At 43.8% G+C, this 27,350-nt stretch overlaps 1 long non-coding RNA gene across 1 annotated transcript; it reads right to left on the reverse strand.

The window, feature by feature from the left end:
- Positions 1–26,684, reverse strand: LOC118529390 (uncharacterized). Its single transcript, XR_004914095.2, has 3 exons — positions 26,531–26,684; positions 1,139–1,207; positions 1–219 (listed from the first exon to the last, which is right to left on the reverse strand). It is a non-coding gene; the product is annotated as an uncharacterized LOC118529390 (long non-coding RNA).
- Between the last annotated feature and the right edge of the window lie 666 nt (positions 26,685–27,350).

The following is a 27,350-nucleotide window of genomic DNA, read 5'->3' on the forward strand; positions in this document are numbered from 1 at the left end:
TTAAAACAACAACCATTTATTATTGCTCACTGGTCAGCAGATCAGCTTGGTGGTTCTACTAATCTGGGCCAGGCTCATCTGAGCTCATCTGGACTCTTCCAAGCATCTTCAGGAGGCTGGCTGGGGTAGGTTGGTCTCAGCTGAGATGGCTTATCTCTGTTCCACATAGCCCCTCATCCTCCGGCAGGCTTTTCTGGGCTGGCTCATTGGACGGCTCACCTGAGTTCCAAGAGAAAGAGTAGAAGGAAGTGTTGGAGGTCCAGGCTCAGCATCGGGACACTATCAGCAGAACCTCATTCTAATGGCCAAAAGCAAGCCATGAAAGCAGTCAAAAGCTGCAAAATCACATTGCAGAGTATGTGCAGAGTGTGGATCCTGGGAAGCGTGAAGAATGGTGATCACTTTGGCAATCAGTCCACCATCATGACCTTTGCAAGACATTTCTTTTCTCTACACCACCATTCATCCCCTCTAAAATGACACTAATAATAGTATCGACCTCAAAGTCTTATTTAAGGATCAAGTGAGAAAATGCATGTAAAGTGCTTAACCCAGTGGTGGGCACATAGTAAGCATTAAATAAGTACTAGCTTTTATTACACTTGTATTTAGGATTGTAACTAGTCTTATTATCATTATTATTATGGTTGTTTTAATGATTATTATGATTTTGAGTATCTGTCTGCTGGGTTATGTCTCCCCCTAGGATACAAGCCTAGTGAACTGATTTCCAAAAAGCCCAGACTTTATGGAAATCCTTGCTGACTCCCCAGAAGCCTGCTAATCAAGGGAGGGTGATTTCTGAGAGCTCCCCATCTGCCTTCCTCCTGCTGTTTGGTGAGTGCCGTTGTCTCTGGGTTTTTGCTCTGCTGGCTGCTTGGAGCTCCCTGAGCTCTGTGGCTCAGTGGGAACCCTCCAAGGAACGGTGGTTAGCTGCTATTTCAACAGAAACCACTAGTTTTTGGAGGAAAGGAGCAGGGAGCAGGCTTCACTCCCGGGACAGCTGATTTTCTCTCCTTTCCGCTGTTCTATCTGTGCCCAGTGCAGAACTCTCTAGAGGGGATAATAGAGTTCATGGTGCCCAATGTGGACTGTGAGTGAGGGAAGGAGAAATCTGGCAGCCTTGTCTCACACTTACTCCAACGCAAGCCTCCAAGAGTTAAAACCGGTTGGCAATTTCTTGGAAGAGGGAATTTGTCTCTTAAATCTGCAAAAGAGAAAAGTTTATTGTTTCATGTTTTAGGGGGTTTTTGTTGTTGTTGTTTCTTATGGTGGTTTTGTTCACAATGGAAAAAAAAAAAACCTCCCAGTGATGGTCCTGTTGTTTATAGGCCACGCAGACTCCGCGAGCACCAGGGAGCAAAGGTGCAGGGGCTCGTTCCACGAGGCAGCTGCTAATTTCATTTGCCACCACGGTTTTCCCATCTGCTAAGGGACCGGCCCAGACAATTTGCCATGTATAATTCACAGTCCTTTGTAATTTCAGCTCAAGCCGAATCAACAGCTTGATCGAAATGCCATGGTGAGGATTCAGAGGGGGGTGCTCCCATCTTTTGTCCTCACTCCATGCCAGCGAGGGCCCTTCCCTGTGCACACCTTCTCTCTGTCCCGCTCTCCGAGTCTCTGCTTCTCGCTCCCTACCTGGTATCACGGCCGGCCCAGTGCTTCCCGGTCTCCCCCCTTTAGCAGGCTCTGTATCTCTGCCTCACAAATGGACTGCCACCGAGGCCATTGTCGGGGCTCCACGAGCTAATTGTGGCTCCCACCCCCGCCTCATCTGGCCAGGGCTAAGATGGATGCTCCATTTGCATTATTTATGTCTTTCCTTGCGTTCCAGTGATGTGTTTGTGCATAACATATGTAAAATTCTGCTGACATGGGGAATTCATTTGGTTCGAGATGTTCAAAAAGCAGGGCGGGAGGCGACCTGGTTTGTGTAAATTCACAAGCTATCAGACAGCTTTGCTTTCTTTTCCCTGAGACACGGAAGATGGCTCCTCATGAGAGTTCTTTGGATTACACTTGACAGTCAGGTGAGCTCTTTTGCTTAAAGAGCTTTGTTTCCATTTGGGCTGTCAGTCTTCCACCTTCAAATGGGGCCAGGTGAGGGACTGAGGCCCATTTTGAAGTTCAAATGCAAGCCTGTCCCTGTGTTGCAACTACAGCCAGAGAATATCAGAGCCACAAGGCCTGAGAGCATCTCATTTAATCTCTTCCTTTTGTAGAGGAAGCCACTGAGTCTGAGAAGCAGAAGGTGGCTCGCCAAGCAGCGAGCCAGGGTATATCATGTGACTCAATCCTTACCTTCCTTCCAATAACACGTTGTTACAAGGGGGCAGGCACCCTTCCAGGCACTTTACTTACTGTCTTTTAATCCCCATGAAAGACTCAGACACTGGGACTTGCTATTCTTCTCATTTCATAGAGGAGGAAACTGAGGCACAGAGAGGTTAAATGATTTGTCCAGGGTCACATAGTACTAAGCAGCAGAGCTAGGACTCAAACCCAGGGAGCCTGGCTCAAGAGTCCCTGATCTAACCACAGTGTTCCTCTGTCCTAAGGCGTCTCTGAGCTGCCACGTTGATTACAGAAGGATGCTCAAAGCCCTCACTTTGCAACATGAGGCCTGCTATGATCCTGCCCCTTCTGACATTCTGAGCTTCATTTCTGCTACTCCTCAGAATGTAGAGTTGGGAAAGGCAGTCTTGTGCATGTTGTCTTTCAACCCCTGCTCAGCCACAGAAGAATGGGCCTTGGACCTGGAACATTTCCTTAACAAGACATGGGGAGGCCACACAGCCTCCGCGACTAGCTCTCCCCGCTTCAGAGCATTGTGTACTCCTTTGTACCACTAAGTGCACACGTCAGTGGCCCTCAGGCACAGCCCAGAACTCTGTAGCTCAGGCCCTAGGGGAAGAGAGAGAGTCATTTTGTTGCAGCACGAAATGGGGAGTGCAGTCACACCACCCGTGTGGGCTGCTGGGTGGCTCCATGGGCCATGGTGGGCCTGACCATGGCAAGGGGCTGGATCTTCTGCACGCTCTCAACAGAACACTCATTACATGAACTCAGGCTTTCTTACCTCCCCAGCTGAGCACTGTCCTAGCCCATTTTCTGATGTTGTAATCACTCCTTAGGGCGCAGGTGATGGACGGCAGAGCAACCAACTCCCCAGTGGGCCGGGTATGAATCTGCCTCCTCTGTGGACCAGGGCAGGAGGAAAGGACACAAAGAAAGGGCCAGCCCCTCCCCCTGGGGTCAGGTGGTACTCGGGCTAAGGGTACCTTCCTCAGCTTCACCTTAACCTGACTTTCCTACCATATTGGAGCAAGGGCTCTAGCTGAATATTATGAGCCAAATATCATGAATATTATGAGTTTATTATTGAATAATAAACCACTTTTTATGACTTATAATAACACACATTGCAGTATTACCACAGTAAGAAGCAATGGCAATTTTACTAAGGAAACTCCTAGGAGATAGTCCTTAAGTTCTATAGACGACATATATTTCATACATATAATTCTGACACACTTCTACATCGTGTTATGGGATGTATTCAGAAACTATGATTGATAACTATGTTCTCTAAGCCAGTTATTTCCAAATGTCAGTTCATAACAAAGCTTTCACAGACCCACAAAAATAAGGGCAAGGATATAATGTGTGTGTGTGCACTTCTAAATTTGTGAATGTCCTTTCTTGGGAAGCAATGTCACTTATTCAAAGATGGTAGGCTCTTGTTCTTTTAAAATTATCAAGGGCAGGGGCGCCTGGGTGGCTCAGTTGGTTAAGCGACTGCCTTCGGCTCAGGTCACGATCCTGGAGTCCTGGGATCGGGTCCCACATCAGGCTCCCTGCTCAGCAGGGAGTCTGCTTCTCCCTCTGACCCTCCTCCCTCTCATGCTCTCTGTCTCTCATTCTCTCTCTCGCAAATAAATAAAATCTTAAAAAAAAAAAAAATTATCAAGGGCAAGAGGAAAGGGCAAGAAATTTCTTTCTTCTGTGAAATAACAGTGTTCATCCTATTGGGAAAGTCTCGAGATAATGTATTTCAATTTCTTCATTTTTTTGATATTCTATTAGATTCTTGGTTTATTTGCTTTATTTAATTAACTCATTCAAAAGCTAAGCAACCTCTGTGTCACCTCACCGAGAAGATGATCCATGCCCTAAGCTCTCTGGTCCAGAGTATCTGCTCAGAGCTGGTGGGGCTCGGTCCTCTGTCTCTCTGGCAGCCTCCTCCTCAGAGCCCTGCCTCCACCCAGGCTCTCGTGCTCTCACACAGCTCATGATGGGCCTGTCCTGACATCCCCTTGAAACAAGAGGCCTATAGCCCAAATGACCCTCCACTTTTCTACTCTTTTGGCCCCGGGTCTCACCTCCTAGTTGGGGGGCAGGTATAGGCAGCTGTGAGACTTTGCCACAGTATTTTCTTAAGGCTTTAGCATTATAACCCAGGGCACTCATTGCTCCAAAGGGTAATTTCCTATCGTGGAATTTCAGGCAGTGAGGCCAAGTGTGGTGAAGGCTCCAGGCAGCACTGGAGAACTAGTCTTGAGCACTTCAAGTTAGACCCCTCGGGGGCCTCCTGAATGTCCGTCCTTGACCCAACCTGGCTGCTGGAAACACCAGACCACCCGGAGACTCAGCCCTTCCCTTGAAGTCAGACACCGAAATCATTCAACGGCCTGTGGAAGAAATGTGTCGAAGGAATAAGGATCATCTACTGCATCTAACCGCAAATTCTGTCTCCCTTTGTCTGGCTCACTTCTTGTCGACCCCCATCTCCCTTTCCACTCTTCCTCCTTTATCTTCTCTTGCCACAGAACATTTTATCCAAATAGTTGAAAAATGTGTGTAGTTTGTATATCCACACATTGATATTCTCTGTAGGTTCTGTGATCTCTTGTGCAATGTGGGGATGGCTTTTGAAACTTTTATAAGGCTGAACTAGCAGGAGATCAAGGACATTCAGCTAAGTACACAACAATCCTTATTAAAATAGAAATCTTCAATTTTTCTCTTGAAAACTTAGAGAATGGCCACCAGAGGCCCAAAGAGGAGGAAGTATGTGTGGAAGAAGGGATATGAAGGAAAGAACCAAGCAATATGGCTTATGGAACCCGTAGAGATAGAGTATCTATCAAGTTATGGTCCAGAAAATGTTTTTGCTCTTCTTTTTTTTTTTTTTTTTTTTTTTTATTTTTTTTTTTAAAGATTTTATTTATTTATTTGAGAGAGAGAGAATGAGAGAGACAGCACATGAGAGGGGGGAGGGTCAGAGGGAGAAGCAGACTCCCTGCCGAGCAGGGAGCCCGATGTGGGACTCGATCCAGGGACTCCAGGATCATGACCTGAGCCGAAGGCAGTCGCTCAACCAACTGAGCCACCCAGGCACCCTGTTTTTGCTCTTCTTAAAGCATTCGGTTGTACAATCTGAGAGAAGTGTTCATTTGTCTTGAGAGATATGTGCATTTAAGACAACAGACATGTCTGGAACTCAAGCTGTTGAGGAGATTCTGGTAGATGAGCCCATGCCCACACCAGATATGTTTTCTATGCCATACCACCCCATAATATGACTACTCTATGGACTTGGGATGACAATGCCACCATTCATTATACTACTAAGGGTCCTCTTCTGCTTCATTACTTCTCAGACTTGGGGAAACATACAGCTGGAAGTAGACGAGAGGCCCTACCTCCATCCCCACTTCTGTAGTTGGTCAGGAAGCCCTGCTTGGTGATCACAGCTGCTTTCTTCCATGACCCTGTCCATGGTCCCACTACTCTCTGCCCTCAGCTCAGCTGGATAGGTTCTTTGTCTGTGGGATGACAACCTTCCATCACATGATCTGCGTGCTTCATGGCCTTGCCTTTAATGGGTTGCCTCAATTTCCCGTTGCCAGGGATCATCTATCTGAATTCTATATGATATCATTATCTTCCATCTTTTTGATATGAGGATGTGTGCTTACCTGCCTCTGTAGCTTGCATAGAAAGGCAGATACACACTGGAATTTAAAACCTTAGGAAAGGTACACAAGTGAAGTATCGTTAGCTAAAATAAAACATTGTTGCCAAAAAGTTGAACTTGAATCTGGTCAAACTTCTAGATTTAACTAATAATTTACAGGAAATTCAGGGAAAAGGGACCTGATATTGTTAATAAATTGGAGAGAGAGAGAGAGAAGTTGAGATTTAAAGACTGAAAGAGACTTAAGAGACACATCAAACTATTGCCATGTATAGACCTTATTTGAATTCTGATTAAACCAAAAACCTCTTCCATCTCATTAGAAGGTGAATATTCAGTAACTTACTTTTTGTGTTTAATAATTTAAAGGAAAGTTTATAAGAATAGATTGTTATTGGTTAAATATCAATGGTAGAATTTTAAAAAATATAGCATTATAGGCAGAATGAATAAAAATATCCACTTCAAATCACAAATGTATTTTTGTTACAAAACAGTGAAATAGAGTGTTCAATAATATGACTTTTAAGCATAAAAATACTTTCTATTAGGATGAAATTATGAAAGATGAGTAGAAAATAAATGAATTATGAAAACTTAGGAAAATAAAGAAATATAAAATTTCAAGAGTTTCTTTCTATATTAAAAAAAAAGTAGTGAGCTGGGTATCACCTGCTCTGGTTCTTAGATTCTGTGGATACATTTAAAAGGATAATGTAGGGGCACCTGGGTGGCTCAGTCAGTTAAGCGTCCGACTCTTGATTTTGACTCAGGTCATGATCTCAGGGTCCTGGGATCGAGCCCCATGTCTGGCCCTGGGCTCCGCAGAGAGTCTGCTTGGGACTCTCTCGCTCCCTCTGCCTCTCCTCCACCCACACGTGTGTGTGTGTGTGTGTGTGTGTGTGTTGTATGTGTGCGTGCTCTCTCTCTCAATAAATAAATAAGTAAAATCTTAAAAAAAAGGATAATGTAACAGTTTTGTTTTTTAATGTCAGTATTTAAAACATGCCAGACATTATGTCCTCTGTAACTGCTATAATTTGGGATGAAACTATTGAGATGCCTGCCTAACAGTGTGACAAGGGTACACAAGTTTCAAAATTCTTTCAGGGGAGACACAAGCGCAAGAGTTTGAAAAGCCCCCATGAAATCCACCACTCCTCACCCTGTTTGAATAGGAACTCCTTCTCACACACAGCACTTCTCGGCAGTGTTCAGAACGCATTGCGGGAAGCCCCCCTGAGTACCCTCCACGGCCTCTGCCTGTGGCCCTGCGGCGGCAGATGTCTGCTTCTCAAGGTCAGTCATTCATCCCTTCACTTACTGAATGTTACTCGGGCAGGTACTCCGTTCAAAAGCCTGTGCCGGCCCCTCGGGAAATAACCTCTGGAATCACATTCAGTGTTAAATTCTTTATTTAAGTCCTTCTGTGACTGAGGCTAACACCGACCAAATTGTTCCACTCCAGCCTGACTCTGCTGAATGAAAATAGTGAGAGACGCATGCAGTGTCCTCTTGAAAACAGAAACGATCTTAGGATGGCCTCGCACAAGCATTAGACGTACACGAAAAAAAAAAAAAAAAAAAAAAAGAGTATTTCGGAAGGCGGGTCAGTGTTCCAAAAATTGAATTCTCCTCTTAATTAAAATGACTTCTTGGTTCTCTGGCAGGACCCCTGAAAAGGTGAACTAAAAGCCAATTCATGAGGAGGTCCATGTCAGAAAATATCTCCTTATTACTGGTGGAAAAGAACACACGCGCACATACTCAAGTAAGACAAGCGATGAGTCATATCAATATTCCAGATCTGTCCTCTGTGCCCCCAGACTTTGCAAATGCTCCGAAGATTATGTGTACATGGAGTTCTGATCTGGAGATGATTTACCTGCGGCAGGCTGACCAGCTCTGTTGAACAGAGTCAGCTGTATTTTGGGGGGCTTAGAAGATGACATTAATATTGCCCATATTTATCACGGAGAGGAGACACAGAGTTGCCAGCTGCATTTCTGAGACATGAGGGCTCAGTCATGTGTGTGTGCTGTTTTCCGGTGGATGTGTTAAACCCAGCAAGCTATTTTTTACTCTCGGTTATGTATTTATATGCACCTGCCTTCCTTAAACTACACACACACTCATTTGCACACCCTGGCACACTTCAATGTGATTCTTGCACACAGCTATCCCTTCTTTGATTGTTCAAAGAAAAAAACCCCTGGGGATAAAAACTCACTATTCCTTCCTGAACAACACACGAGGTCTGACTCCTCTGGGGGTAGATTGGTGAGATGCAGTCTGCAATCTAGTTTTTTGCTTCTTTGTGTTTTGTTTGGTTTTCAGCAATCAGAGAGCCGGCCCCTGTCCTTGCACAGTGATTACTTAAAGCATCAAAAAGAGATCTGATCCACTGTTCTCAGAAGCTGACTCTAGGCATCATAGAACCCGAGGATTTCTGCTTGTCCCCTTTATTTACTCATCCTTTCAACAAATATTTATTGACCACCTATAATATACAAAGCCCTGGGCCAAGTGGGGGGCAGAATTATGTGTATTCCATAGATTCTGAGCCATGCATTTTTCAACATCTTATTGTCTCTGAATTTGGGCTGTTTCCATGGCAATGCCTTTTTGCTCAGTGGCACCCAAATGATTCCATGTCCTCCAACCAATGGCCTCTTAGATTTGATGGGAAACTACATTGTCCGCGACTTCCCTGCTTTCACCAAAAGGAGAAATATGCACAACAGGAGAAGGTAAAACTCCCAAATTGGCAGACTTTCCACTTATCAGCTCTTGCAGCAAAAAAAAAAAAAAAAAAAAAAAAAAAAAAGAAGTCTTAGATGCTTGTGTGATTTGAAGGTGATCTGTGTGTTTCATTTACTCACGCTCTCCATGGCCTTAGAAACAGATCATAACTGAGTATGGATTATCTATTGTGATTCTGTGGTTCTTAAATTCACAAATGACTTTTTTATGGCTGTAGAGTGAGTGTGTGTGTGTGTGGGTGGGTGGGTGTAGTGCTTTCTAACAAGAAACTTATTCGGCAATTGATTTTTGATCCATTGTTGAAGCCATAATTTGAGGAGACGGTTTCTTAGGATACATCGATAGTATGTCAGTAGAAACTAGTTAGCATTATTTTTAACAGAGTAAAAGAAAGGTTTTTCTGTTAATACTATTCATTCAAACGTTATTCGAGTCCCTGTGATGGGTCTGGCACCACAAAGCACTGTTAGGGGACAGAAACAAACGGGATACTACTTTTGCCTTCACAAGACTTACAGTCTAAAAGAAAAGGAAAATCTGTAAACTATGAATGGTCACATAAGGGAGAATAAAATGAGTCAGGTAATCAAGACCCAGGGATGCCTACGTGAGATCTGTATCATTCCACAGCAGTACACTGACTTTCAAATATAACAAAATGAAGGTAGCTCCATTTCCTCTGAAACGTGGCTACATCAGGGACAAAGACCCCAGGGGGAGCTGAGAACAATGTCCCAAAGCAGCCCTTCCATGGTTGCTACAGAGGCAGCTCCCTTCCGTGAGGGAGGGGTGGCGAGGACTATTTATTTTGGAAGCTTCATTGTCAGCCCAATTCTTTGTGCTTCCTAGAACTGCTGTCATGACTTTCTACCCAATGATAGGTCTTACCAGTAATGAATTTATGCCCTGCCTCTCATCCCAAGAACCTTGTCCTCTTTCTTCCCTGCTCAGCTTCTCCTTGACCCTCCCAATGCTCTCAATCCCTTGCAGAATCCTTCAATCTCCTCATATAACGCCACCTTCCCTTTTGTTGAACTCCAAGCTCTTCCCGGCAGGAACTGAGCCTGTGTGACACAGAGTAGACCCTAAAAAGAAATGTTGCTGTATCAACGAGGAAAGAAAGGAAGAGAAAGAAGAGAAGACAACCCCTCTTCTTGACTCTCTGAGTTTACTAACCTGAGGGGAATTTGGGACCGGCCACAAGCAGGACACGGTAGCTTGGACAGCAGAGAAAGTCCCTTCTGGGCTTCCCTCCTAGAAATATCCGGAAGCAGTGGATCTCAACCAAAACTTGTGCCCCCAGCACATGTGACAGTTGATTTTTCACATGAATGACAGATGGTTTGGGACCTAGTCAACTCACCTGGAATCCCCAGAGTGTTGACTTCCAAGTCACTTTTCTCTCTTGGTGTACAAGTGATTGAAAGTGAAGTGAGGGAAAAAGATAATATTGAATCCACTCTCACTTATGGGGAGAAAGGCTGGTCACTTGCAAATTTTGCTGTTGTATTGTTAGTAATGGATTTCTTGAGACGAACTGGTTTGTAGACATCCCAGAACCACCAGCAGCTCCTTCCCCAGCACACTGCCCACCAGGTCTGACCTGCCTCCCCCCCACCCCAGGGCAGACACGGAAGACAGAACCCAAAGCAGCAGGAACTCTTCCCTCACCCAGTATCCGAAAATGGTATCCAGCTTTCTTCTTTTAACTCCTAAAATATCGATAAACCTGTCAACAAGAGGTTGACAGGTTTATTGATATTACCAGTTTAAAGAGAAGATCACCCATTCTAAATATGTTCCTCTCATTGAAAAATAAGACACAAAACCCTTTATTTCCAGTACGCTCAGGTTTAGGCTACTTGATTTGTAAACCATCAGATCCTTTAATAATTCTGGGGAAGTGAACTGGCTCATAGCCCTTCACCAGTGATGTGGAGGTGCTCATGTTACAGTCTCATTTTCCCATCCTTCTCAGCCACGGGCTTCCTCACCCATATACCACACCCTGGTGCTCACTAGATAGATAGGGTTGCCAGGTTCAGCAAGTAAAAGTACACAGTTCCCGGCTAAATTCAAATATCAGTTAAACAACAAATAATTTTTTAGTATGTGTATGCCTTATGCAAATTTGGGACATACGCATACTAAAAATTATTTGTTGTTCATCTGAAATTTGAATTGACCTGAGCATTTGTATTTTATCTGGCAATCTTATCACCAGAGACCTTTGCTTGGGATTCACCAAACACTTTTATATCCACCATTTCTTCTGAGCAAAGGGATTGGAAGTAATAAGTACCAGTAATGGTAGCAGCTCAATCATTGGGCAGTCTATCGAAGGAGAAGGATGTGGAGACTTCCTAGCATCGCAGAAATCCCATATGGGCACAGGTCCAACTTGCCTGTGAGAAAGAAGACCAGTCATAGTGATAAGGGAAAAGGGAGACAGTGGGCAAGGAGGTAACAGATCAAAGGGGGGGCAGAGCATCTTCCAGGGACCACAGCAGACACGATGTGCCAGGCTACCCAGAGTGTCACACCAGGAAAAGCCGACTCTGTCCAGTCCTGGTTCCTCCCTGCTGAGTCTCCAAGGAAAGTGGAGAACATGACAGAGCTTTGGAAACCATAATATTCAGACAGAAGACCTCAACTGATTTTCAGCTTTCTTCCCTTTGCATCTTGGCCCAGGACTTTGACACAAGTTCTCATAAAGACTTGGCAAATATCTATAGGTGGGAAATGGTTGTAGGTATCTTGATAAGCTCAAAGAAACAGTTAAATCTGAGTGTGGATCATTTAATCACAGTATCTGGAATATATAAACATGGCACGTATTATCTCCACCCCCCCCTTTTTTGTGGCCTCAAAATTTGATCCAAGTCTGGGAGTTAAAAAGTCCCATTTTGTGTAATCAGGTTCTGGTTGAACATGATTGCTGAATTATTTTAAATTGAAGACACATGTCTGGAGGCTGAGCTGTGTGTATTATTTCAGGATGGCGTCCATTAGGTCTTATCCACAGGGGCTATCTTCAACTTTTGCCACATTCAATGCATTCTTTATACATCAGTATTTGCAAAATGGTGAATCATATATAAGGGAAAATTGGAGGGAATATGGTACTCGTTAAAGGGTGATTTTTTGAAATTATCTTGAATGCATTATTCAGACCCACTTCTAGTCTCCCCTGCTAAGGGTCCCAGTGCTGATTGGAAATTTTCTGCGGGGAAAAAAAAGAATATTTTAAAGACAATAACAATGCATAAATAAACAAAACCCTGCAGTTGTGCAAGACCCTTTTGCAAGGCTACATCTTTGAAAACTTTACAACTGAATCAACATTTACTTTAACTCCTTGTCAGCCCCCAACACTTGAAGTGTCTTAATTGCAGACCTAAATTGTTGCCACAGCCATGGACTTTTTCCCTTTGAATGCATGTGTCCCTGAACTGAGACTTTTGTCAGACTTTACTTCACAAGGGCAGACAGTTGATTTTATAAATTGTTGCATCATGTCAAGGGCTCCTGAAGGACTTGAAGGTCGCTGGCTCTCCATAAGGAGCCGTGGGGCTGAGGGAAACCCCAATGCTGAATCAGTCTCTCCCAACGTGCCCCCACCCCCAGAGACGTCCTCCATACTAAGAGCTGGGGCATCTGCTGTGTGGTTGTTGGTTTTCACTGCTTTAGTGAGGTATAATTTCCACACCATAGAACTCCCTCATTCAGAGTATACAGCTCAATGATGAGCAAATTTACAGAGCTGCGTACCCATCGCCACAACCTAATTTTAGAACATTTCCGTCATCCTTCAAAAGAAACCTTGTGTCCATTTGCAGTCATTCTTCATACTCACCTCCAGCCTTTAGCAATCACTAAGCTACTTTCTGTTTCTACAGATTCACCTTTTCTGGATGTTTCATATAAATGGAACCATATAATATGTGGGGTTTTTTTGTTTTTTTGTTTCTGTCTGGCTTCTCTCACTCGGCATACCTTTTTGAGGCTCACCCATATTGTAGTATATATTAGTACTTTGTCGTTACTGCTGAAAAATATTCCATCATATAGATACACTGCATCTTTGTTCACCCAGTCCTCATGACATGTCTGTCATAAATTGGCAGACATTTATTTGGGTTGCTTCTACGTTTAGGCCACTATGAAAAATGCCGCTGTGAATGTCCATGTACAAATAGGCATTTTAAAATGAATTTGGAAAACATAAAATAACGTAAACTGAATTTGAATGATTGTTAGTGTCATCCACAGTAAACTGTAAGTTGGATTTACTTTTCATTTATTTAAGGGGTTACCCATGCTTTTGTTCAGGCCGCCTTTTGGAACATTCCAGAACAAAGTAGGTTCCCGAGTACTTTAAGAAATTTTTATCAGAGTGAGAACCTTAGTAATTCCAGGGCGTGAAGTGGTTAAGAAAAAGGAAAAAAATCTGGAAATTTCGAGACTAAAAGCCACCCTCAGAGCAGCCTCAACTCCTTCCATGCCAGGCATAACCTGGAGTTTAAAGAACTCAGAGCCACACATGCCGGTCACACAGACCTTCCTTCTGGCAGCCTCGGCGCACACTGCCTGATTTCTGAAAGTCCTGCTGACTTAAATAACGTGGAGGCTACTCAGGGAGAAGTGAAGTTGGAAGTGGCAGGGAGGTGAACAGGTCATAACACGGGAACGGAGTTGTCAGGCTTTGTTTATTTTCATGCCTTCTAAGGCTTCAGCAACTGATAGGAGACACTGGCAGTTCTGTCATCGAAGAATGAGCGTTGCACACGACGGGGAAGCCGCTCTATCGAAAAGTGCCCTTGCGAGTTGCTCCCCAATCACCCACGTAGAGCCGTGAAAGACCCATGTCAGGAGAAATCCCTTTCCAGGAATCATCATAGAAAGCAGGCATATAAAAAGCCAAATGGTTTCTAGAATGTGGTACTGATCAAAGTCAAGCCCAGCATTCTTGTCCTGGCATGTCGCTAACCTTCTCTGTGGCCTTGACCAGGTCGCTAACCTCACTGGGCCCTGGTTTTCTCATTGCAAAACGAACGAGTTGACATCCTGATTCTTGCCTACGGTTTTTTTTCTCCATTCAATATTCTGTTTCTCTGGCAACTTTGAAAACTTATACTTTTGAAACCCACATTTAAAAAGTTAAACCAGTATTATCATCCTGTTAGCAATCAACTTACTGATGTCAAGAGACACGATCTGGAATGCCAACTGGTGAATAATTAGCATTTGGAACACAATTTTTTTGAATGCCACACAGAGTCCCAGGGGCACTCCAACACTATATGCAGATAGGAAAACTGTTGTTGATTTTTCAACATATTCTCCTGCAAGTCGTTTAGCTTCTTTTGTGTCAGAGTTGGGAATTAAACCAACATTTTAGGGCTTCCAGACCTTTATTGTATCAATTAATCCGGATTGCCTGGGAGCAAGGAAAATAATCATTCAAGGGCTTGTGTGAAATAATCCACCATAAAAAAAAAAAACAAAAAACCTCTGACTCACTGGCCAAAAAAAGCCATTTTCCCCCCCTTATTTTTTGTTTTCCGGTTTAGGTTCTTATTGGAATGGTGAGATCTTGCTGGAGAAAGGGGTTGGAGGGAGTTTCGTTTCAACAATAGGTGGTAAGACTCTATTCTCCCAAGAAGGAAGAATGTTCCCTGCTGAGAAGAATGCCAGCCAGTCTTTTACCCCTTCTTCCTTGGTGGCCTGTGGTCTGTCTCTTACCTAGGAAGCAACGTGACATCTCCTGCCCAGCCTCTCAGACACACAGCCAGCTGTTGAAGGTTGACACTCCTTTCGTTAGGACTTTCAAGTACATCTCTTAATGGGAGCAGCAGTCTCTGTCCACTTCCCTACGGCGAGGACCCACCATGGGGCTTACAGGGTCTCCTGTCCTTTCAACTGCTCCATACAGAGCATTCCAGGGCCCTGGCATTCTGACTGTTCTTCAAAGCCAGTGACCAGCCCCGTAGTGAAAGAAATCTGGGGACAGATGGCATGAAATTGAAATCACATCATCACTAGCTTCTCCCAAATGCTGGCCTGTTACTTTGGCAAAGCTCCACAAAGCTCCGTGGCACTCATGCTGATCTGATGGAGGCCTGCATCTTGAATGTGGATGCCTGAACATCAGGGCTGGTAGAGAGGGGGCCCATCAAAGAGGAAATTGCATTAATGTCGTGTGGTCCCTCCACGGCCCTCAGAACCACATGTGCATTTGAAGAAGTCCACACGCCACCAGACAAATGAAGAGGTCTCTTTTCACTTATAGACCCATCTGTTGTTGAAGAACAACCCCATAGCAGGGAGAAGCCGTTCTGTGTTGGAAAGGGAGCCCAGTCCTTGAGATAAAGACAGCTGTAAAGGTTTGTTTTGGTTTGGTTTTCTGATTTTCGTCTTTGAATTCAGCTGAAAGGTAATCTGGTGAGGCCGTCTGAAGCCAAGTGCACAGCATGGCAGGGAGACCCCGACTTTCTCTTTGGATTTGCTCTGGATGGAATAGCAAATCATCAGGGGAGGGGAACAAATTGAGAGGAGGAGGAAGGGCCCTGGTGCACACTGGAGGGATGGTGGGGATTTACAGAGAAACCTACGCTGTGCTGGTCTCACTCCTTCCAGTCGCCAAACTTTCATCCATGCACCCAACAGTGTATGGAAGCAATCAGGACGCTTCGGTTGCTGGCAATCCTAGCCCGATGGTATTAGTTTATTTTTATGGTGAAGAATTATACTTCCTCCTCTCTTAAATATTGCAAAACAGTATGAATATTATATAAGTCTATAAACATAAAAGTATTTTAAATGGCATATTACATTTCTTCCAATTTTTGCTCAAAAAAGCAAACGCAATTATTAAGAGATTAATATCTTTTTCTACCCCAGTGTCATTCCAAAAGGAGGGAGAAAAGCAGGGGATTTGAGGTTTGATGATTTGTATTTAAAAATCCCTGCCTCTCCACCTATTACTTGGATGATTAAAAAAAGTCTGAACCTCAGTATTCTTATTTATAAAAATCAGCATAATAACAATAATTATTATGATGATGATCGCAACTTTAAATGATTATTATGAAAATGAAATGCTTTTTAAATTGTAGTTATTTATTATTATCTGTAGGAGGATAAAAAACCCAGTAAATTCACCGAAGCATCTGGAAAAGGTCTGTCTTTGGTACAGGCTTGTCATTAGCATGAGATGCAGAGAAAAACTCTGAAAATACCGAGATGAACAGTGAGCTGGTTTGAACAATTTCCTTGTCTGCAGTTCTCCTTCCGCTCATGTCTCCAGGACATCCTCGCTCCTCCAGATACTTCTCTGTGCTTCGTAAACGGGGAGATAGTGCTGTCAAAGAATTCCACATCATGTCAGAGAAAATCCCCCTGCCATCTCGCATCTCTTCCAACACCCTTTCCTTGGAGATCAGACACATTTTCCTGGCAAGATGTTCATTATTCAGATGTTGCTTTGCAATTTCCTTCAACTCCTGCTCTCCTGCAGGTTAAACTATTCCTTTCTTTCAGGATATAGGGAAAACTTTGAAGAATGAGAAATTGGAGTCAATTGTGGATAAAGTTCTGGAATAGCACCAGCAAAAATAGACTTTGCAATATCGTCTTCATCGCGGTTGATTGCAAATGATTCATCACTTTCTCACTCATGTTATTATAAAAAATACTGGAGTCCTGAATTTCTAAATTAATGAAACCCCTTATCGACAACACACTCTTCGTTTAATAACTTATTCCTGACACAGACCCATTGTAGGAACATCTATTGATCACATGCTTAAATGAATCACAGTACTGCATTTCTACCCATGGGGTCCAAATTACCCACGCCTCTGTCGGTCGGCAGTACCCTGAGGTTTTCTTTGGTTAATTCACAGGGAGAAGCTGGGAAAGATGGGACAGGAGACAAGCAGTATGATGCTCAACAGAAAGGGGCCCTGAGTTTGGACAAAAGGAGTCTGAGGTGGCACGTTATTTAAAGAACTATATCTTTTTAAGGTTACACACTGCCAAAAATCCATATGAAAAGTACAGTCTCTGGATTGAGTTGGGCGTCATATGGATAAAGTAACGAGATGCTCTTAAAATCTTTCATTTTCATCTGGATGTTATAGAGACAAGCAGTTGCTTTTGCAATCCTGCTAGCAAAGCATTCTGAAGCTTTTCCGAAGGGGGATAGTCAGGGATACTTTTGAAATGTTGAGAAAGATCCCTTGTCTAAGATAAAAACAAATACAAAACTTTGCCCAACAACTACAGGCATTTCATGGATTGCCTGGATTTCCTATGACAAATACCCGAAGTACTTCTCTATCTCCTGAATTTACTCCCTTCTTAGCTACTTTTCACATGAATTATGGACATGTTAACAATGGAGAATCTCCTGACAAAAAAAGCCATATATCATAAAGAGTCTGTGATATTCTTTATGCGAGCGATAGTATTGATAATTAGTATGGTCGTATGTGATAAATAGTAACTTTTTGTTTCCAAAGCTTTTTTAGCCCCAAATACACAGCAGACAACAAAGACATGACCCTCTATTACCTTTTAAATGTTATCAGTTTAATACAAAAGAAATCTATTTTCTGGAAATGATTCCCCAATTCTTTGCTTTCCAGAAAGGATCTATGTCTTTGTATCCATCCATCTGTTTATTTCACTGTCGGTCACCAATGTAACAAACTCTTTCAGAGAGAAGAAACAGGTAAAATCAGCTTGGGAGAACAATACCAGCTAGAGAAATCCCAGATAAAGAACGAAACTAAAGCATAAAATAATTCCTTTCTGTAGCAAATGATTCCAGGCTAAATCTCTTCCATAAGAAACAAATTTTCCATGCAAATGAAACCTGGGTTTTATTTTTAAAGTATAGTGTTCTATTATTTTTGAATAATGAAAGGAGATGTAATATGCCAGCATTTCTTCCCCATTTTATTGAGAATTAAGATACAGCAAAACTCTTTTATAACATACGTCAAAAGCCCAGAAAGATCTTTTAAATTTGATCAAAAGTTTTCACTTAAATAAATCAACTTTTTGAAAGATGTTATCTTATTCTGGAGTGAATAGTTGCATAAATCCATACTCCTCTTTGTTAACAATTTTAAAAAGTATTTCTTAGTGTAAAAAAACAAAAGCATCTCACAGCCAATTTAAACGTTGAGAATTACTTTCAAACAACCAAAAATTATAAAAAGGCATATGTTGGTTTTCATTTTCACCAAGTAAATTATGGTATTGAAAATACCTAGGTCAAGGGATTTCCTCATGCCACAAAGCCTCCTGTGTTATTTACCGAAGAACCAAAAAAGAAAATAATTACATTTGGGCAGATTATATAGGCGAGAATATTGTTTAATTGTACTTTAAATGAAGTCTCCAAGGTGGCTGCTTTATATAAGAAAAGAACCCACAAACATAAATTTTATAAGTGGGCTGTTCTGCGTTTGTGGAGGGAATGTTTCCTTTTCAGAATTACAGATACATAAAAATCATGCGTCTCCGCTGGTGAAAGACCAGTAAACGTTGATGTGTTCTGTAAAAACTTAAATGCTGGAGGCCAATACTCACAAAATTTAATGATCTTTCTGCTAATAAAAGCCAACTTCTTAAAAAAAAAAAGCAAGGAAAAGAAACAAAACATACACATTCTAAGTGTAGTATTTCCAAATTTCGTAGAATGGAGTGTGTGAAATCACCTACTTTATATTTTTAGTTTGCTCATGTTTTTAAGGTCAATTCTATTCACAGAAATAAACGGGCGTGTGAAATAAATACAGATGTGCCTGGGTCATCTTGTCATGCCTTGCTTTGAAGGAAACCAGTTCTTACTGAAAAAATGACAATAAGGTAAAATAAGAATGAGAGAAAAGCCAAAGCAAAACAAACAAACAAAAAGAGGTGGGGAGGACAAAGCCCCATAACAACCCACTTTCTTTTATATATGTTTGCCATTAAATTCAGGGATTTTATGCACTGGGTGCTTGATCAATATCCACCATGGACACCTTACTGGTGCATTGTATGCTAAGTTTCTCTTTCATTATTTGGAACTCAGCACCGTTATCTCTTAGAATCGAATATTCCACTGGGTGGTAGGATCCCCTGGCTGGCTCACAAAATTCAGAGTAACCCACAATTTAGCTTGCTCTATGTACGAGTAGTGTTCACGTGGTTGTCAGGTGAAACAATTTCTATAGAAAAACTCATTCTCCAAACCATCTCAGGGTTTCAGTACTTCCACCATGCGGGCCTAGGAGTGGCTGGGGGGAAGGGAGGAGGGAGAGACACAATGGTTAATTTTGATGACTATGAACTCCTAAACTCTCTAGGATTGTCTAAGAAGATAAAATCACGACTCTCCTACAAATATAAAAAGAACTTGTGTCAAAGATTTTTTTTTTTAACTCATTAGTTAATGAGGGAACAAGTAAGATGTTGCCATCGGGTCAAAATTCAAGGAATCACACATATATGGGCAATAAGGTATGCCGAGATAAATGTACATAGAACGGCAAAAGGGTCTATCCATACAGAGAGCAATGATCAACTACATTCTACCAGGCACGAGTAATTTGCATTTCTATAGAGAAGACTCATTTTCATTATCACCAGTTTTCTACAACTCGCAGAATTATAAAAAAAAAAAAAAAAAAGCTGGAAAACAATGAAAAGTGGAGCTCAATGCACAGATGCATCAGAAAGGACACTCAGCAACTTCTCTTCCATCTGCCACAAAGTGTTTGAGGATTTTTCCTGACACTGTGTGTAACATCAGAGTCTGTCCAGGTCAGTCATAGCCCTGGTACTGTGAATTGGGTAAGAAATGCTGAGTTCCAGACAGCAATCCCCCCACTGTCTATTGATAAAGTCCATACCAGGGCTGCCCGACAGAAACACAACGCAATCCACCAACGCAGCCGTGTGTGTCATCTTCTATTTGCTGGTAGCCCCTACAGGGGAGGGCCACCCTACGCCGTATTTAAAAAAGAAAAAGAGCCAGTTACAATTAATTTTAGTAAAACGTTTAATAAATGTATGCAATTATATCATTTCAACATGTAACATATAAAAGAATTAATAAGGTACTTTATCTTCTTTTTTTCTTTTCCTTATAGTTACAAACTTTCAAAAGCCCGGGTGTATTTTACACTCACAGCACATCTTAATTCAAAGGAGTCACATTGCAGAGGCCTTACTAGCCACGTGTGGCAGTGGCCCACCAGACAGCACAGCTCTGTATAAATCAAACATTCATGAGCGAAGTTTTGCATTTTTCAAAATATTAATTAAAACGTTTAGGTCTATCTCAGCCCTTGCTAGCCCCACACCATTATTTTTAAGGTAGCCGGATTCTCTGATTTCCTCATTTTGGAATGAAGCATGATCAGTGCTAGGGGAAATGATAATTTGAAGTGGTTGTCTAGTGTGGCCCCGTGAATTTTCTCATTAGCAGCTTGTACTGTTGTCTTTTCCGGGGGAGACGGGGCTCACCCCTGTGACGTGAGACAGAGAGCGATGAGCACACAGGGACACAGCGATAACCACAATAATAAACATAACATTGCTTTGCCTGTCACCTGAGTGTGAGAGCGCCCGTCAAAAAAATTAACTTTTTTATTTTCTTATCACCCTTGTGAGGTAGAGAGGAGGGATGTTTCTCATAATCCCTCCTTCACTGAAGAAAGACAAGAGACACTTGGCTTCTTTGCAGGGGCGTAACTAAGCCCTAAGGTGTAGCCACCTCAGCATCTTGTCTGTTGTATAGACCTCCACTGGGCACAAATCGATCCCATTCAGAGTTCTGCCTCCCGAAGCAGGAGAGGCCCCTCTCCACGGCCTCCTTGAGGCTGCTGCAGGACGGCATCATGCCAGGTTGGGTAGGAGCAAGGAGATAGAGGGCGGCCCCTGCCTCTCTGTGGAGCCACAGCAGGGATGGTGTGGGGAACGTCCCTCTTTAAACCGACATGTTCAAAATCTCTATATTTATTTACTGCTTTTTATTGGGACTTCTCCCCACAGGGATTTCTGAGAAAAGAATGAAAGTCCCAGGGTCAGACAACCCACTGGGATCCCTCATAAAAAACTTTATTTCAGATAGTTCTGAAGTAACACTTGGAATTCTTCCTTTACTAGTATAGTCTGGTGTTTTATATAATCTGAGCCAGGAGAATAAGCCATGGGGCTGTGTGTGTGTGTGTGTGTGTGTGTGTGTATGTGTGAGAGAGAGAGAGAGAGAGGGAGAGGGAGATAGAGAGAGAGAGACAGCCAGAGACAGAGGGAGGGAGCAACAATGAGAGAGAGAAAAGCCAAAGCCTGCCCTGAGACCCAAGACATTTCCCCCTTCCCCATTTTCTTAGGACCCGAGGGACTAAAATCAGTGCCCAGTGGCCTACAGATTGCCTTTCGATCCCCACCCCCACCCCGGCCCCTACCTTCTCTTGAACTTTCAGAAGAGCCTGCAAGTCATTCTGCCCCCCACCCATCCAATCAACCATTTTGTCTCTGGTGGCTGCCATTTGCAATCGTCACCTCCCTCGCGTGAATGGCACTTTTACCACCGGGGTGACAGTCATCCCATTCAACTGGCAGTGTTCATCTGTATTTAACATTAGCTGCTTAATAGTAACCTATTGAAGCTCTAGGCCCTATAATGTTTGAATAAGGAGGGGCAGCGTTCAGAAGAGACGACATGTGCTGAATTCAAGAAGGGGGCTATTGCTTTCCTACTATAAACAGAATTGATTATAAAACCAGAACCCAGAAAGGGCTCCTCACCCTTCATTCTGGCGTGAGGGGGTTTCGTTTCTCTGCAAGGCCTTCTTTGAGTGCTGGCTTCTCCAGGTTTTCACTGCATTCCAGGGAGGGAGATAGAAACCAAAGCAAACAAAGTGCCCCCAAAGGACCCTCTCCTCCCTCCAAAAAGCTTCTATTTTTAATTCTCTGCAGCTTTTAAAACAGTTGAATGGGGAGGTTTCAACAGTCTGTGGTGGAAGAGAATTCCTGCTTTCTCTAAGGACGCCCACTTTAGATAATCCCAGCTGGCTACGGGACCCCAGGGCCTGGGCTGGGCCAGCGGGTTTTCTTGGCAGGTCCTTTTCAGCACATTCTGTCATCACAAAGTAACTCGTAACAACTGTGTTGTCCTCCCCCCAAAGAAGTAGAAAGCATGTTTTGAGCCGCTTGCTCACTGCAGGCAAAACATACCTACTTGTCCCCTGAGCTCTAACGCTAAAAACACGTTTCACCAGTGCCTGGGATGTCAGAGGGGCGCTTGACTTGCAACCAGGGATCCGTAAGCTCTCGGTGGGGCTTCTCATTCGCCCCACAGCTGCGCCGCAAGGTGGGTGGCGAAAGGCAAGCCCCTCTTTGTCAGGTGGGGAAAGGCGGCAGACCCACGGAACCCAGCAAGGGGGTTCCCAGACACGTGTGGAGGATGTGAGCAGCAGAAGTGAACATTCCTTGCGCGGCTCTGTCTGGTTTGGGGCTTCGGGGCCACTCTGTCCAGAACACACGTCCCAGGGTGCCATCCGTAGGCATCAGATGAGCGTTGTTGCACCCGCGCCCCGATCCCCAGCCGTCTGCTCTGCTGCCCCTCTGGTCCCGGGGCCGGGGGACCACGGGAAGCCCAGAATCTCCTCGGCTGTCCTCTCCATGATCCCAGGCTGCCTGCATCTGCAGGGCACACTCTCAAATGGACGTATCTAAGGCAGTTGGTTGTAGAAGGTACTAGACCCAAATAACCTCTCAGGGTTCTTAAGGACAGGACTTGAAGGGTGGCAAGGAAGCACCAGATTAGCCGCGGGCATGAAGGCGATGAGAAGGGCTTCAACCGAGTGGAGAATTAGACAGCCCGGATTTCAAAGTTCTCTCTGCCTCCTAATGTTACAGCCATTAAACCAAGAATTTAAATCCTTCGCCAGAATGCTCTATTTCCTAATACAGATTTCTTACTTGGCAAAAGACTGCTTATAAATGTCTCCTCCTCTTCTCTCCAGCTTTCAGAGCTCAACCAAAGCCCATTTTATATTAAATAAGGAACAAAGCAGTAGGAACCAAGAGAACTAATGTGTCTGGCCCATCCCCTGCCCATTATTTCATCTCAGCTCTGAATCCAACGAAGCCCTATTAGTAAGTCAGCCCTGAACTTGCTGCAGAAACTGGGGGCCATCTGGAGCATATGTTTTCAATTCATTTACACTTGACTCATCAAACCAGGCTGCCTTTTTAAAAAGAGCTATTTGATGTTTCAGGAATTATTTCCACCTTTTAAAAGAAACCTAGAGTCTTTTCTCCATCCACCACGGGAAGCTGCAGAATGCTAGAAGAATAGAAACTCAAACGCAGGAAGGTTCAGGGACGGTTCAAAACTCAAAGCCATGAATTTAGAGAGGGTTCAAAAGTTGGCAAAGTGAACCCTCTCATCCCTGCCCACAAATAATAAATAACAATCACAACAAGGAAGAGGAGAAAGGGGGAAAGCCACTGGAAGGCCATAAGTTCTCCTGTCCTCAGCCTTACAGCTCTCTCCAGTAAAGCAGGGCTTCTTCAGAGGACCTCGGTGCTGCTGCCGCCTGCAGGGAGCTGCGCTTGTCTTCCGTCGTAAATTACCTGGCCGAGGCTAAGCTTTCCGCCGGGTCCACCAGACAGGCAGCTCTGCAAGACCCATCACCCGGCGCTGGGCTGCTTAAATTATCCTTCATCTGGCTGTGACATCTGAAAAGCTAGAGGGAGACCGATCACCCCCGATCTGACCTTCCCATACCGCTAGGGTTTTCTTTCTTATAAAGGACTGCACCCCCAGAAACAGACACGGCAGCGTCCTATATGCAAGCAGAACTAGGGGGAGGAAATAGAGCTTTCTATACACACATCCCAACAAACAGTACGACGTTTTCAGACTCGTCCACGCTAAACTAAAGAATGTCTTTTTTTTTTTTTTCCATTGAGACGTGACCCTTGGTCCTTCCCCCACGGACTCAGCCATCCTGATGCTTCCAATCATGAAGTAAGGACGCGAGGGAGGGCTGGAGGGAGATTTAAGTTTCCCTTCATTTGCCCTGTGCCATCAACAGCCTCGCTGCGGCTTTCCAACCATATTCGGATGGCTACCCACAAGGACGGCCACGTGGCCGCAACCATCCTCGACTTCGGGAGTAAATGGCAGCAACGCCTTGAAATGTGATCAAGCCTTGAGAGCAGGTACCAGGCCAAGAGAAAGAACTCTTCTCCATAAACAGTTCCACAGTAAATCAGAAACCCTTTTCTTCCATATGTCACCTGACATGTTTAATTTGTCTGCTCTGACAGAACTGTGGCCGGCAGAGTGGACCATTGGTGAAATCAGAGCGGGCCTTTGTGAAGACGGGCGGGCCAGCAGGCGTGGAAGGGCACGGCGGAGGGTCCCCGTGGTGGGCATCGTGCATACATGCCCGTGGGCTAGCTCCGTGTGACGGGGTACGAAAGCCGGGAACGGAGATTTCCGGCCTTACAGGTTTGCAAACACATCAAGCCAACGGGCAGACACAGGATCAGTCACATCGTCCAAGAAATTTAACTTTGTTCTTTCTTCGCCTGCTTCTCCTTGGAATTCTGCCTTTGTCATAAATGCGAGGAAATAACATAGATCCATTCATTTTCGTTTCAGCTTTTTACTTCTGGAACACAAAGATTTACACCAGAGACGGGAAAAATGTACTCTCTCCAATGTCTGCACCTCCTCAAGGGGGAAGCCAGTGGATTTATTAGCGTCAGGTTGGTTAACCTTGGATCTGGTCATACAATTTGTTGTGGAAGGAAGAGCTCTTTACCTGGAGGAGGAACCCACCTTGATCTGGCCAACAAAATGGCTTTTGAATACCTACACTTTATTTATTTAGGAAGAAGGATCCTGGTTACTAGCTATGAAGCCGAATTCTCCCTTTCCTGAGCCAGTTGGGATGCCCTATTATCATGGCATCAAAGAAGAGATTATCTTCACTTCTGAATCTATATGGGAAATAGACCATTTATTCCTATCTTGTGAAGTTGGAATAATTTCTCCCCACTGTTGCAGATGAGTAAATTGAGACTTGGACGGAGATCAAGTCATTACCCCAAAGCTACCTAGTGGCAAGACCCGCATTCAATGTGCCACTGGTGATATACATGTACCTTAATTCTTTATTTTTGCCCATTTCCTCTTTTCTATTTTAATATAAGGAAAATGTAATACACACACATGAAAATGCATAAATATTCAGTTCTACAAATTCAGCATCTGGATCAAGAAACAGATCACTTCCAACCCACAAGCCTCCCTCGTGCCCTCCTTCATGACTCACCCCCTTCAACAATTATACTCCTTTTCCCTGTTTGTGCCAGGGACCCAGGGTGGGGGATATCATATTTGGTTATGAGCACATGCTGTGGAAGCAGCCGTCCTGGGCTGAAATCCTGCCATACCTTTTACAAGTCACTTAACTTCTCTGTCTCAGTTTTCTCAACTTTAAAACGAGGGGATTCACAGAACTACCTCACAAGGTCATGGTGGAGGTGAAATGCTATAGTACCTCTAAAGGGCTTAGATCAAGATAAATAGAAAAGCTCAGGGCAAACCTTCAGGAAGCACCAGCTACTATTATTGCCAGAACATTAGTTCCCACTCTCAGAGACTGTCCACGGGAGACTAGGAAGGTCCGATACTAGAGCAAAGGAGAAGAGGACAGAGGAATTCCAAGCAAGCACGTGCTGAATGTCAACAGAAGAAATAAACCCATCTCTAGTTTGTGGAGAGGATTCAAGCCAAACAGGATGAGGAAGAGCTAAACCAGACAGCTTTCCAGTTGCCCAGAATCAAGTGTTCTGAGTAAAACTATTACTTGGAACGTGCTGCTTTATACCTGTGAAAAGCACCTGCCAGGGAGGAGTAGGCACACACACTGTTCCAGACCATCCAGGAGCTTCCCGTGACCCTCACCGTCTAGAATTCAATGCGTACTTTAAACTTTCCTACAGCAGAAAGAAATGGGCATGGAGTCTTTTCTACCCAATTCACAGTTTAGTTCCTGGCATAACTTTTTCAGTAAAATAGATTCAGGCATTTTTCCACAGCACATTTTTTAATATTTTTGCACCACTTGAAATTTTTTTTTTTACCCATTTAATTTAGAACTTCTCAAAATTCTCTGCAGTGTAAATCAAAAGGAAACAGCTTGTTTAAAGCATAGGTTCTGAGAAACCAGAAGCCTTGGGAAAATAAAAACACAAGATTGAGAACTTGCCCGGCAAATTTCCTTTTTTTTCCCAGCCCAAAGGAAGGCACTTACTGCAACATCTACATATTCAATGAAATACTTAATCAAGTTATCAAAGTTAAAAAAGAAAAGAGAGAGAATAATAAAAACATATTTCAAGTAATACTGAGAATGACAAGCGTATAATAGCAATTTGAACCACGAGTTGACTACAATAAAGCATTAGCACAGTTTAGGTTCCCAATAAGTATGACAAAGATCGAGGCCTGATACACTGATTTGTTCAGTTAAGACTGGGTTCAGGAAAACTCAAAATGGATTAGAAGAGAGGCTCAAGCTTGAGTCCTCTCTCCCTCCCCCCCCCCCCTTCGTCCTCACCCTCCCTCTCTTGCCTCTGGTTTTCCTTTTCATATTTGATTGTGAGATAAGCACACCAGAGATAACTATTAAACTCTACCACTGTGCACTCTCCAGTCCTGATAGATCTTTGCAAGGCCATAGAGATAATGTTACTTACAGAGCTTTTCAACAGCGTGGCCATGTTGCCGGCCAGGCCCTCTGTCTGATGGGAACAGAACGCTTCCTTCCTGGGTGGCTGGCTGGGCTGGAACAGTACATGATGTTCAAGATAAGACAACGGAAGTTCCAAGCACTGAGCTTGTGTGGTTTAACCAAATGAGGTAAAACAAGAAATGGAAGGACAGTGAGAAGCTGCCTTATATGCAGCCTCGTGTCAGAGCCGGTGTGGGGATTTGGAGTCGGACAGCATCTCCCTCCGTCCTGGTGGGATGGCCTTGTCCCTGCTCCTCAGCTCTGCAGATAGAAATACGAGATGAAGCAGCTTTGTTACCTTTTAGGGATGTTGAAAATACCAAAGAGATCATTGTAAAGTGATTCTTAATGCCCTTGAACTTGCTTTGAAAGGTAAAGTAAATTGAATTTATAATTTCTAGTCCGGCAGCTGAAGAGTATGTCCACCCATTTCTAAAACCAGGGATTACTGTCTGATCCCTTAGAATCCTCCAACACTTTAGACAATTGCACTCACTCAGAACAGAATGCTGGCTGTCATGGCAGCCGTGGCCACTGGCTTCCAGACGTTGACCCCAGCTACCCCAACCATGGCCCACACGACCAACTGTCTGTCCAGAAGAAGCTCTCATCACCACCACCTTCTTCTGAACCTTGGGTTCCTCATCTGTAAAATGTGGGTGATAACAGTATTAGTTCCTGCCTCATGGGGGTATTTCTGCTCAACCTACTGCAACCTACAGGTGAGCAGGGTGATAGACGTACCTGGCCACAGCTGGCTCTGTGACCCTCAGCAGGTCACTTCA

The sequence above is a fragment of the Halichoerus grypus genome, chromosome 12, assembly GCF_964656455.1.
Source record: "Halichoerus grypus chromosome 12, mHalGry1.hap1.1, whole genome shotgun sequence".
In the NCBI taxonomy this organism is placed as follows: domain Eukaryota; kingdom Metazoa; phylum Chordata; class Mammalia; order Carnivora; family Phocidae; genus Halichoerus; species Halichoerus grypus.